This window comes from Rutidosis leptorrhynchoides, chromosome 4 (genome assembly GCF_046630445.1).
Source record: "Rutidosis leptorrhynchoides isolate AG116_Rl617_1_P2 chromosome 4, CSIRO_AGI_Rlap_v1, whole genome shotgun sequence".
NCBI classification, from domain to species: domain Eukaryota; kingdom Viridiplantae; phylum Streptophyta; class Magnoliopsida; order Asterales; family Asteraceae; genus Rutidosis; species Rutidosis leptorrhynchoides.
In genome coordinates, this window is record NC_092336.1 from 609,862,958 (window position 1) to 609,876,083 (window position 13,126).

Consider the following 13,126-nt stretch of genomic DNA (forward strand, 5'->3'; position numbering starts at 1 on the left):
CGAGACTAATATGCAAAAGTCAACAAAAGTAAATTTGACTCAAAATAATTTCTAAAAATCTATACATGATTAATATATAGTTTAAATATCGTCATTTTATATTTTTAAATATTTTTAAAAGATTTATTAGAGTAAATAATATAATTTATTTATTAATAAATAAAATTTTATATTAAATTTATATAATATAATATACTTTTATATATATTAAGTAATAAAATTTATAGGGTTCATTTAATATCATAAAGATAATATGATAGGTATTATTAAAGTAAGTTATTACGCGTAGTAAAATATGTTTGTATCACATATTTATTTGATAAAATAATATCTATAATGATAGTAAGTAAAAGTTGTATTATTTTGTAATAATAATAATTATTATAAAAATATCAATATTTATAATTACTAAGATGACATTATGATAAAACGATAATTCTAATTATGATAACTTTAATATTTACGATAATTTTTAATATTATCTTTAAAATAATAATTCTATTTAAAATAATAATAATAATGATATTTTATAGTAACAATGACATTTCTATTAAAATGATATTTTTTGTTAAAATGATAGTTTTAATACTAACGATATTTTTAATAATAATAGTAATGATAAAAATAATAAGAACAATAATTTTATCTAAATCAATATCTTATAATATTTTAATTTCATCATGATACTCTTACTCATTATTTCCTAATCGTTTCGTTTAATAGCTTTTAATCGTCTTTTATATCGTGTTCATAATAATGATAATAATAGTAATCAAAATAATTAGGTGTTACAAATATTTGTTTTAATTACACTAATATTAATAATGATAGTTACTATAACATTTTTAACGATAATACTAATAATTATCTTAATGATAATATAGTAATAATAATAATAACAATGACAATATCCATTTTTAAATAATGATATATATATTAATAATGATAATAATAATAATAATAATAATAATACTAATAATAATAATAATAATAATAATAATAATAATAATAATAATAATAATAATAATAATAATTGGATAATAATAATAATAATACTAATTATAACTTTAACAATAATAACGATAGTAATAATAAAAAAAATAACAATTTTTAATGATAAATCCATTTTATTGATAAAGATAATAATAATGATAATAATAAGATAAAACTAGAACGACGATAAAAACGACGATAATAATCATTTTTAATAAAAATATAGAAAATTCAATTGATTATAACTTCTAATCCGTTCATCGAAACCATTCAATATCTAAAGGAAAAGTCCTTAATTTTTCGCTAGCTTTCCAAGGACATGCATATCTTATACCTTATCTCAACCGCAAGTGTAACTAATTTAATATTCAACCTAACCTGTCTAAGGGCAATATCAAAAGTACAAGCATGCATAATCCTAAATACTCGAGCACTAGTCAGGGATACACTATTAGTATGTAAAAGTTAAATTATGAGTACTCACGTATCAATATTGAGATTCAATATTGCAGGAAAGGTACGTAGATGCAACGGAAATGATAAACACTATATTGACCTCACGAGCATACCCATGAACCATACTCAATCACCTCCATAGCTATAACCCATAATTTCCTTAATCCTATCCTACTCGAAAAACAATTTCGAAATCACTCGGACAGCACTCCGTCGTAATATTTTATGTATACTAATAATATCTTGAAATAATACGGAGTAAATATATATATGTAAATCGATTGAGAGAGTTTAGAGAAAAATATTTTCAAGTTTCTATGAAATAATGAAACCTATTGAATTCTATTTATAATAGATTTTTGAATTATTAAAGTGAATTATTAAAGTATGAATTATTAAAGTGAATTATTAAAGTATGAATTATTAAAGTGAATTATTAAAGTATGAATTATTAAAGTGAATTATTAAAGTATGAATTATTAAAGTGAATTATTAAAGTATGAATTATTAAAGTGAATTATTAAAGTTAAAGTAAAGTAAAAATAAAGTAAAGGTAAAGTTTAAATATAGTAAAAGTATAAAACTATGTACGTATAATACGCGTATAAATATATATAATATTAATTTAAATCGTTAAATATATTTAATAAATTAAAATATAAATATCGTTATCTTTATCATACTAGTTAAGTAATGAGTTGTCAAAAGTGGTTCTAGATATTTATAAAAGTTATATACGTTTTAATAATAAAGTTCTTTTTAAACTGAAAACGTTTTTGTACGTTTGAAACTAAATAGATCAATCGAGTCTTTATGAGATTCAATCTTCCACTATCTTTTGTCTAGTTCTCAATGATTGACAATTTATTCTTATTTATAAATCACTTTACCATTTTCCGAATATTGTTAAAACGGAAAGATTTCTCAAATCAACGTGAGCCTTTCAACAGAGACTTGTAATCATAATTCAATATATCTGATAATTCAATCATTTGATCTTATCTTCTAATTCCATTGATAAATATTTTGAAACAGATACAATCATATAAAGTATTTAATCTAATATTTTGTTTATGTTTCAAGTTATAATATATATACACATATATAATCATATTCGTTTAATGGTTCGTGAATTGTTGGAACATGGTCGAGGTTGAATGAACGTATGAACGTAGTTTAAAATTCTTGCAATTTAACTTAACAAATATTGCTTATCGTGTCGGAAACATATAAAGATTAAAGTTTAAATTTGGTTGGAAATTTCCGGGTTGTCACAGTATCTACCCGTTAAAGAAATTTCGTCCCGAAATTTGAGTGGAAATGTCGTGAATGATAATAAGTATGTTTTCATGATGCATACGGGCTGAAAATTAGAGTTTTATCATCAGCGAATAATTTGGATAAACAATCCATTTATATGAAGAGTACGAATGAAGCTAACATAGAAGAGTGAAATGAGTAAGTGTAGATTCATCTTATCATTTGACGTAGATATGATTGATTCCCAGATTTCAAGGGATTTGAAAAAAATCTTCTTAATAAGATTTGACTCTCCGGTAATCAAGGGAATTAGGATCCGCTTTAAATGCGATCGTCCATTTTAATTGTTCTGTAGGAGATTTTCTTATAAATTCACCTCCTTCATTTCCTTACAACTCACACCTTCTGTTGATGCATTTTATGCAGTTCCTAGACATCTACCCACATCCATTGCAGGTACAACAGTTTACAGGCCACCATGATTGCTCGTTATTATCCTATCCGTGTTTGTATGTGGTTACAGGAACTGCAGGAACGAGATTTAAATGTTTAACTATGTTAGACTTAGTCAGACGTACGAGTGAAGCCTCACTAGTACAGCTGACAGGCTCATACGCACGGTTGATGCTGAGCTAAGTCACAATTACAACCTAAATGAAAAGACACGAGTGAGTGATCACCCGTACGACTGATGAAGCCAACTCGTACGTGTGATGAATGAATTGTATAGGTGAGTCAACAGCAGGGTATATAAAGTCTTATGTTCTTCATTTTAGGTTAAGCCTCTCATTTGTTACACACACTCAGATCTAGTGAGCTCCTCCGATTCTCTCTCAGTCCAAATCACCCAGGTGGTGAATAATAGCTCTAGGTGTTGATCTAATCACACTTGACTTAGTTGTGGTTTGACTAAATTAATCCAAAAAAAATTAACCTATTCACTAGAGGGTTTGATTCACTTATTCCACCATTGTGTGAGTTAAATCTGTTGATTTCTAAGTTCCTAGTCATGTTTCATCATCTTCTATTCTTTCCCCCTCAACTCATATTTTAAAGTATTCATCAATATGCTCCATCCAGTTCTGATTCTCGATATACTTCTAACTTTCATATCGGTCATTCTTCTTTTTCATCTACCGCCGGAAGAATCTATTTACTTCTACTATACTCTTGAGTTTATAGTGTTTCTAGTTCTCCCGTGTCTTTATATTGCTATATGATATATATGGTTTATAATTTCTGGTTTGTCGTTGGGCTTTATATCTTCCCTTATATTTCAAAGTCTCTGCTTCTGTCTTCTATAATCATTGTCATTCACAGTTAATGCTCTATTTTATTTGCTGCAATTTATACTCCAATTTCTATTTCGGAGTTTTGTCCCTTTCGTTTCTTCTTCTTACGATTAAGCACAGCTTGTAATGGTCCAGAATTCACGGATATGAATTTCGGAACTAACATTGTTAATGTTTTAGGAAGGAAATTGTGATGGCACGATCTTGACTTGCCAAATTACCAGAATACCTTGGAAAAGGCCGAATCATCAAGAAAAATTTTCTTGATATTTTAGAGGTTAAATAGAATACAAGAGTCGTATAACATGGCACATGATGATGTTATGATCTGTGATTCATCACGTTCCATTTAGAAACTCAGCATGACTTACTGTAATATAATCACGTTGATCAAGTGTCATTATATTATACTAATTCATGCTTCAGTTCCCAACACTACTTCAAAATATTCCTATTTTAAACTTGAATGTTTCAAAATTTAGAAACTAAATTAGTTTCTTTTATGATGTAATACAGATAGCGCGAAGAGGTAAATGATTTCAAATAAAAAAAATTCCTAGGATATTTATAATGAAAGATATGATGATATCTTAGGATTTCTAATATCAGAGGATGATGAAGAATATTGTCCGCAAGGGTTTAGAGTCAGGAGCAAGGTATTCGATAATGACTTCAGCAGATACTGAATCATTTGGATCCTTTGAAGGCAGGTTTAGCCTTTGTGATTTGTCCACAGCCTCCTTCATGCTTTGATCAATCCGTTTTCCAGTTCCAACTCTTTTCGTTTTCTGAGTTCTGCCAACACACTACTCTTTATTATCAAACTTTTTACTGTTAAGGTTGTTTTATAGTTTTTGCTGCTTCATCAACAATTTCGAGAACTATTCCGCAGTTTAGGGTGTTTTTCAGAAACTTCACATTCAAGTATGTAAGTCCAGGAGATAGACGTTATATATACACATATAACTGTTGGCGTGGACATGCTGCGAGATTTCAAAATACTGATTGTTAATTCCCGATGATTCGTATGGCAATTCTCGTTAAAAGATCCGAATGAGAAAATGATGGGGTTTTGATAAATATAATGATTTTTCAGAAAATCTCAGATCATTACGGTTGCTGATAAGACAGCTAATGTGGTGAGATATGAAAGGTTCCCTAGTAACAATGGCGAAAGGGCAACATATTTATCAAGATTATGATAAGCCTACTCCGAATGAAAAATTGAAGTTGTCTTGCTGGAGCTGTGATAGAATTTGCTACTTTGAAAAAGGAATTGCAAAGTTATTTTTGCTAATAAATGCCAAAGGATCTGACACATATATGTGTTGAATTACGACATTGGTTTCGAGAGCTTTTTTTTTTAAGTACATAACTGTGGGTAATATGTGGTTGGATCATCATCTCGATTGCTCATTAATTGAAGTGTCTTCAGAAATTTTCGAAGGGTTTGAACACAGATTGTAATCGTTAATATACATTTGATGTTCTAACATAGTTTTGAAGTCAAAGTATAGCTTCGAAAGATATAGGAAACAAAAAGTGATGGTACCGGTTATATCTCGAATTGAATTCTGAGGTTTCAAAATCAAAATATGTAATTGGGTTTGAATGAGTATGGTTATTTTGATTTCTATGAAAGAATGTATATTATTGTGAAAGTAGGAAGTATAGTTGATAATTTGCTTAATCTGATTCGAAGAATGTAACATATTAATTGTGAATATATATATATATATATATATATATATATATATATATATATATATATATATATATATATATATATATATATATATATATATATCTCGGGTATTACCTACCCGTTAAAAAAATTTTCACAATTAATATTTTGTACATAAGAATTTTATTACAGTCTTTATGAAAATATATATGTATATATTCTCCTCAGATGTAACATAGATTTTAATGAGTTAATACTAAATTAAACTCATTCGATTTACGGTTGGAACTAGAATTGAATAATCCCTTGAAGGCTTTAGAGATTACATAAGTATTTCTTCAATAATATTGAAGTTATGAATCAATACTTCGTTATTTGTTGAGGCGTGATGTTGGTTTTCGTTAAATTCTTGTGAACTTCGCAAAGCACGAATGATGTTATCTGAAAAAGTTTCGGGTACATCGATGATGAAAGTGTAAAATCAAATATATACTTGATTTATTATGAATTGAAATTTGTTGAATTGAGACAGAGATTGTAGTTAACGCAGGTTAATCACACACCATTTTTGTCAGGGTTTCTACTCTTTCTTCTATCATTTCGGTTTGCTTAACTGCTTTATGGTTAGGGCTAGATTAGATAATCTTTAAGACTTTAGAGATTACATAATCTCCGCGGAATGTTTCTCCAATAAAGTTATGAATTAATACTTTGTCAGTTATTGTTGTTGGTATTCCGTGGTACCTATGGTGCGTATGACTTTGATGCTCTTGGGACAGATTGTGAAGTTGAGGGTTACGACGCGGTTATGGTTAGAGGTGGTAATGGTACTGTTGGCATTGATGATGGTGGTACTGGTTATGCTGCTGATGCTGCTGATGGTGTTTGTAATCTTTGTACCATATTCTCCAAAGCCACTACCCGAGCGCGAAGTTCGTTGACTTCTTCTATTACACCGGGGTGATTGTCGGTTCGGACGAGCGGATAAATAAAATCTAGAATTTGATGTAGTATATAATCGTGACGAGATACTCTGGAAATGAGAGAGAAAATGGTGTTTCGGACAGGTTCGCCGGTAAGTGCTTCAGGTTCTTCGTCAAGAGGGCAATGTGGTGGATGGAAAGGATCGCCTTCTTCTTGTCTCCAATGATTGAGGAGGCTACGAACCCATCCCCAATTCATCCAGAATAGGTGATGACTGATTGGTTGATCCATTCCGGTCACACTGCTTTCGGAGCTTGAGTGAGATTCCATTTCGGAATCCGAGTGACTTGAACTAACGATGAATTCCATTTCGTACGATTGGATAAAGGATTTTTCGATATGAAATGATTTTCCAGCTATCGGGTGGTATTCTAATTATATAGAGCAAAAGGTTTCGTAGATTACGGAGGAATTTACGGAATATGTCAGGCAAAGTTTACAGTAACATATACGCTAAGATATGAATTTTGTCTATACATTATTCATGTAATCAATGCAATAAGATGTGTCTAGACTAAGAATGATAAGCAGGTAATTTCCGACAAGAATGATGAGCAAAACTTTTGAAATGCAGACACGGTCGAAGTCCAGACTCACTAATGCATCCTAACGACTATCAGTTAGACACACTAATGCAGACCTGGTTCACTAAGACCACCGCTCTGATACCAACTGAAAGGACCCGTTCATATACATTATAAACGATTCACAATAGCTGATTACATCGCGAGGTGTTTGACCTCTATATGATACATTTTACAAACATTGCATTCATTTTTAAAAGATAAACTTTCTTTACATAGAAAGTTGACAGGCATGCATACCATTTCATAATATCCACTATCCAACTATAATTGACTTAATAATAATCTTGATGAACTCAATGACTCGAATGCAACGTCTTTCGAAAATATATGCCATGAATGACTCCAAGTAATATCTTTAATATGAGCAAATGCACAGCGGAAGATTTCTTTAATACCTGAGAATAAACATGCTTTAAAGTGTCAACCAAAAGGTTGGTGAGTTCATTAGTTTATCATAATCATTCATTTTCATCATTTTAATAGACCACAAGAATTTCATTTCCAGTTCTCATAAATATACGTCCCATGCATAGAGACAAAAATCATTCATATGGTGAACACCTGGTAACCGACATTAACAAGATGCATATAAGAATATCCCCTATCATTCCGGGATCCTCCTTCGGACATGATATAAATTTCGAAGTACTAAAGCATCCGGTACTTTGGATGGGGTTCGTTAGGCCCAATAGATCTATCTTTATGATTCGCGTCAATTAGGGTGTCTGTTCCCTAATTCTTAGATTACCAGACTTTAATAAAAAGGGGCATATTCGATTTCGATAATTCAACCATAGAATGTAGTTTCAATTACTTGTGTCTATTTCGTCAAACATTTATAAAAGCGCATGTATTCTCAGTCCCAAAAATATAAAGGGTAAAAAGGCAAATGAAACTCACCATACTGTATTTCGTAGTAAAAATACATATAACGTCATTGAACAAGTGCAAGGTTGGCCACGGATTCACGAACCTAAATTAATTATATATAATTATGTGTTGGTCAATATTTGTCTAACAAATTAGGCCAAGTCATAGTGTACCACAATCCTAATGCTCGAGACTAATATGCAAAAGTCAACAAAAGTAAATTTGACTCAAAATAATTTCTAAAAATCTATACATGATTAATATATAGTTTAAATATCGTCGTTTTATATTTTTAAATATTTTTAAAAGATTTATTAGAGTAAATAATATAATTTATTTATTAATAAATAAAATTTTATATTAAATTTATATAATATAATATACTTTTATATATATTAAGTAATAAAATTTATAGGGTTCATTTAATATCATAAAGATAATATGATAGGTATTATTAAAGTAAGTTATTACGTGTAGTAAAATATGTTTGTATCACATATTTATTTGATAAAATAATATCTATAATGATAGTAAGTAAAAGTTGTATTATTTTGTAATAATAATAATTATTATAAAAATATCAATATTTATAATTACTAAGATGACATTATGATAAAACGATAATTCTAATTATGATAACTTTAATATTTACGATAATTTTTAATATTATCTTTAAAATAATAATTCTATTTAAAATAATAATAATAATAATGATATTTTATAGTAACAATGACATTTCTATTAAAATGATATTTTTTGTTAAAATGATAGTTTTAATACTAATGATATTTTTAATAATAATAGTAATGATAAAAATAATAAGAACAATAATTTTATCTAAATCAATATCTTATAATATTTTAATTTCATCATGATACTCTTACTCATTATTTCCTAATCGTTTCGTTTAATAGCTTTTAATCGTCTTTTATATCGTGTTCATAATAATGATAATAATAGTAATCAAAATAATTAGGTGTTACAAATATTTGTTTTAATTACACTAATATTAATAATGATAGTTACTATAACATTTTTAACGATAATACTAATAATTATCTTAATGATAATATAGTAATAATAATAATAACAATGACAATATCCATTTTTAAATAATGATATATATATTAATAATGATAATAATAATAATAATAATACTAATAATAATAATAATAATAATAATAATAATAATAATAATAATAATAATAATTGGATAATAATAATAATAATACTAATTATAACTTTAACAATAATAACGATAGTAATAATAAAAAAAAATAACAATTTTTAATGATAAATCCATTTTATTGATAAAGATAATAATAATGATAATAATAAGATAAAACTAGAACGACGATAAAAACGACGATAATAATCATTTTCAATAAAAATATAGAAAATTCAATTGATTATAACTTCTAATCCGTTCATCGAAACCATTCAATATCTAAAGGAAAAGTCCTTAATTTTTCGCTAGCGTTCCAAGGACATGCATATCTTATACCTTATCTCAACCGCAAGTGTAACTAATTTAATATTCAACCTAACCTGTCTAAGGGCAATATCAAAAGTACAAGCATGCATAATCCTAAATACTCGAGCACTAGTCAGGGATACACTATTAGTATGTAAAAGTTAAATTATGAGTACTCACGTATCAATATTGAGATTCAATATTGCAGGAAAGGTACGTAGATGCAACGGAAATGATAAACACTATATTGACCTCACGAGCATACCCATGAACCATACTCAATCACCTCCATAGCTATAACCCATAATTTCCTTAATCCTATCCTACTCGAAAAACAATTTTGAAATCACTCGGACAGCACTCCGTCGTAATATTTTATGTATACTAATAATATCTTGAAATAATACGGAGTAAATATATATATGTAAATCGATTGAGAGAGTTTAGAGAAAAATATTTTCAAGTTTCTATGAAATAATGAAACCTATTGAATTCTATTTATAATAGATTTTTTAATTATTAAAGTGAATTATTAAAGTATGAATTATTAAAGTGAATTATTAAAGTATGAATTATTAAAGTGAATTATTAAAGCATGAATTATTAAAGTGAATTATTAAAGTATGAATTATTAAAGTGAATTATTAAAGTATGAATTATTAAAGTGAATTATTAAAGTTAAAGTAAAGTAAAAATAAAGTAAAGGTAAAGTTTAAGTATAGTAAAAGTATAAAACTATGTACGTATAATACGCGTATAAATATATATAATATTAATTTAAATCGTTATATATATTTAATAAATTAAAATATAAATATCGTTATCTTTATCATACTAGTTAAGTAATGAGTTGTCAAAAGTGGTTCTAGATATTTATAAAAGTTATATACGTTTTAATAATAAAGTTCTTTTTAAACTGAAAACGTTTTTGTACGTTTGAAACTAAATAGATCAATCGAGTCTTTATGAGATTCAATCTTCCACTATCCTTTGTCTAGTTCTCAATGATTGACAATTTATTCTTATTTATAAATCACTTTACCATTTTCCGAATATTGTTAAAACGGAAAGATTTCTCAAATCAACGTGAGCCTTTCAACAGAGACTTGTAATCATAATTCAATATATCTGATAATTCAATCATTTGATCTTATCTTCTAATTCCATTGATAAATATTTTGAAACAGATACAATCATATAAAGTATTTAATCTAATATTTTGTTTATGTTTCAAGTTATAATATATATACACATATACATATATAATCATATTCGTTTAATGGTTCGTGAATCGTTGGAACATGGTCGAGGTTGAATGAACGTATGAACGTAGTTTAAAATTCTTGCAATTTAACTTAATAAATATTGCTTATCGTGTCGGAAACATATAAAGATTAAAGTTTAAATTTGGTTGGAAATTTCCGGGTTGTCACATGGGGAATAGGGTGATGTCATCTCGAACCGTGGTGTCCACTTCATCAAAATAGAGTTTCAAGCGATGACCATTCACCTTAAAGGTATTTCCGTTTCCAAACAACTCAACGTACCCCGACGGGAATGCTTGTTTCACTGAATAAGGTCCCGTCCATCGGGACTTCAACTTTCCGGGAGAAAATTTATACCGTGAGTTAAAAACCAAAACTTTATCACCGGTTTTAAACTCTTTTACTTCCTTCAATCGGGCATCATGCCATCTTTTTGTTTTCTCCTTATACGAGCTCGAATTCTCGTATGCTTCTAACCTTAACTCTTCCAATTCATGCATTTGCATGAATCAGTTTTCACCAGCTTTTTCCATGTCTAAATTACAAAGCTTCAATGCCCAGTACGCTCTATGTTCCATTTCAACCAGAAGATGGCATGCTTTACCGTATACAAGTCTAAATGGTGTGGTACCGATTGGTGTTTTAAAAGCAGTCCTAAAGGCCCACAATGCGTCATCTAACTTGTGTTGCCAAATCTTAGGGTTGTTATCAACTGTCTTCTCAAGTATGCGTTTCAAAGCACGATTTGTGTTCTCCACTTGACCACTCATTTGCGGGTGGTACGGAGTAGAGAAACGATGAGTTTCGCCATACTTCTTCAACACCTTTTCAAGAAGGTTGTTGGCAAAATGAGTTCCTCGATCGGATATGAGCGCCTTTGGGATTCCAAAGCGCGAGAAGAGATTTTTCAAGAAGTTCACCACCACCCTAGCATCATTCGTAGGTAAAGCTTTCGCTTCAGCCCACTTGGATACATAGTCACCGGCTACTAGGATGTATTTGCACTTATGGGAACTTGGAAATGGTCCCATGAAATCGATTCCCCAAATATCAAAGATTTCACAAACTTGGATGCCGGTTTGAGGCATCTCATCCTTTTTCGTAATGTTACCCATTCATTGGCATGCATTACAAGTCCTAACGAAATTATGGGCATCTTTAAAGATCGTGGGCCAATAAAAGCCCGAGTCAAGGATTTTTCTTGCGGTGTGGTTTGGTCCGAAATGACCGCCGGTGGGCCCTTGATGGCAATGCTCAAGAATTTGTTGAGCCTCTTTTCCGTACACACAACGGCGAATCATTTGATCCGTACCAACACGAAATAGGTCTGGGTGTTCCCAGAAATAGGATTTCAAATCCGCAAAGAATTTCTTCTTTTGTTGATAAGAAAGTCCTTTTTGAAGAATGCCTGAAGCAAGATAGTTTGCAAAATGGGCAAACCATGGGATTTCAGATTCCTTGTCAACCCTCATTAGAGATTCATCAGGAAATGTGTCCTTGATGATTGTATCATCAAGTTTTTCTAATTCGGGGTTTTCAAGTCGGGATAAATGGTCGGCGGCTAGATTCTCGGCTCCTTTCTTATCACGTATCTCAATGTCAAACTCTTGAAGTAGAAGAACCCAACGTATGAGACGATGCTTTGCATCTAGTTTCGAGAATAAGTACCTAAGGGTTGAATGGTCCGTGTAAACAATGGTCTTGGACAACACCACATATGACCGAAATTTATCAAACGCATAAACAACTGCTAGGAGCTCCTTTTCCGTGGTGGTGTAGTTAATTTGAGCTCCCATTAGTGTTTTGCTCGCATAATAAATTGGACGAAAATAATTATCGGGTCGTTGTCCTAAGATAGCACCTAAGGCATAGTCGCTTGCGTCACACATTAACTCAAAAGGCATATTCCAATCCGGAGACACGATAATGGGAGCTTGTGTGAGTTTTGACTTTAGAATGGAGAATGCATTCTCACAATTGGAATCGAAGTCAAATGGAGCATCCTTTTTAAGAAGTTTGGTCATTGGACGGGCAATTTTAGAGAAATCTTTGATAAATCGCCTATAAAATCCCGCGTGACTAAGAAAGCTTCTAATTGCCTTGACATTCGTTGGTATAGGTAGCTTAGAGATAACTTCAATTTTAGCTTTATCTACCTCTATTCCCGCACGAGATATCTTGTGACCAAGTACAATGCCCTCCTTCACCATGAAGTGGCATTTTTCCCAATTCAGGACCAAATTTGCTTTCTCACATCGGAT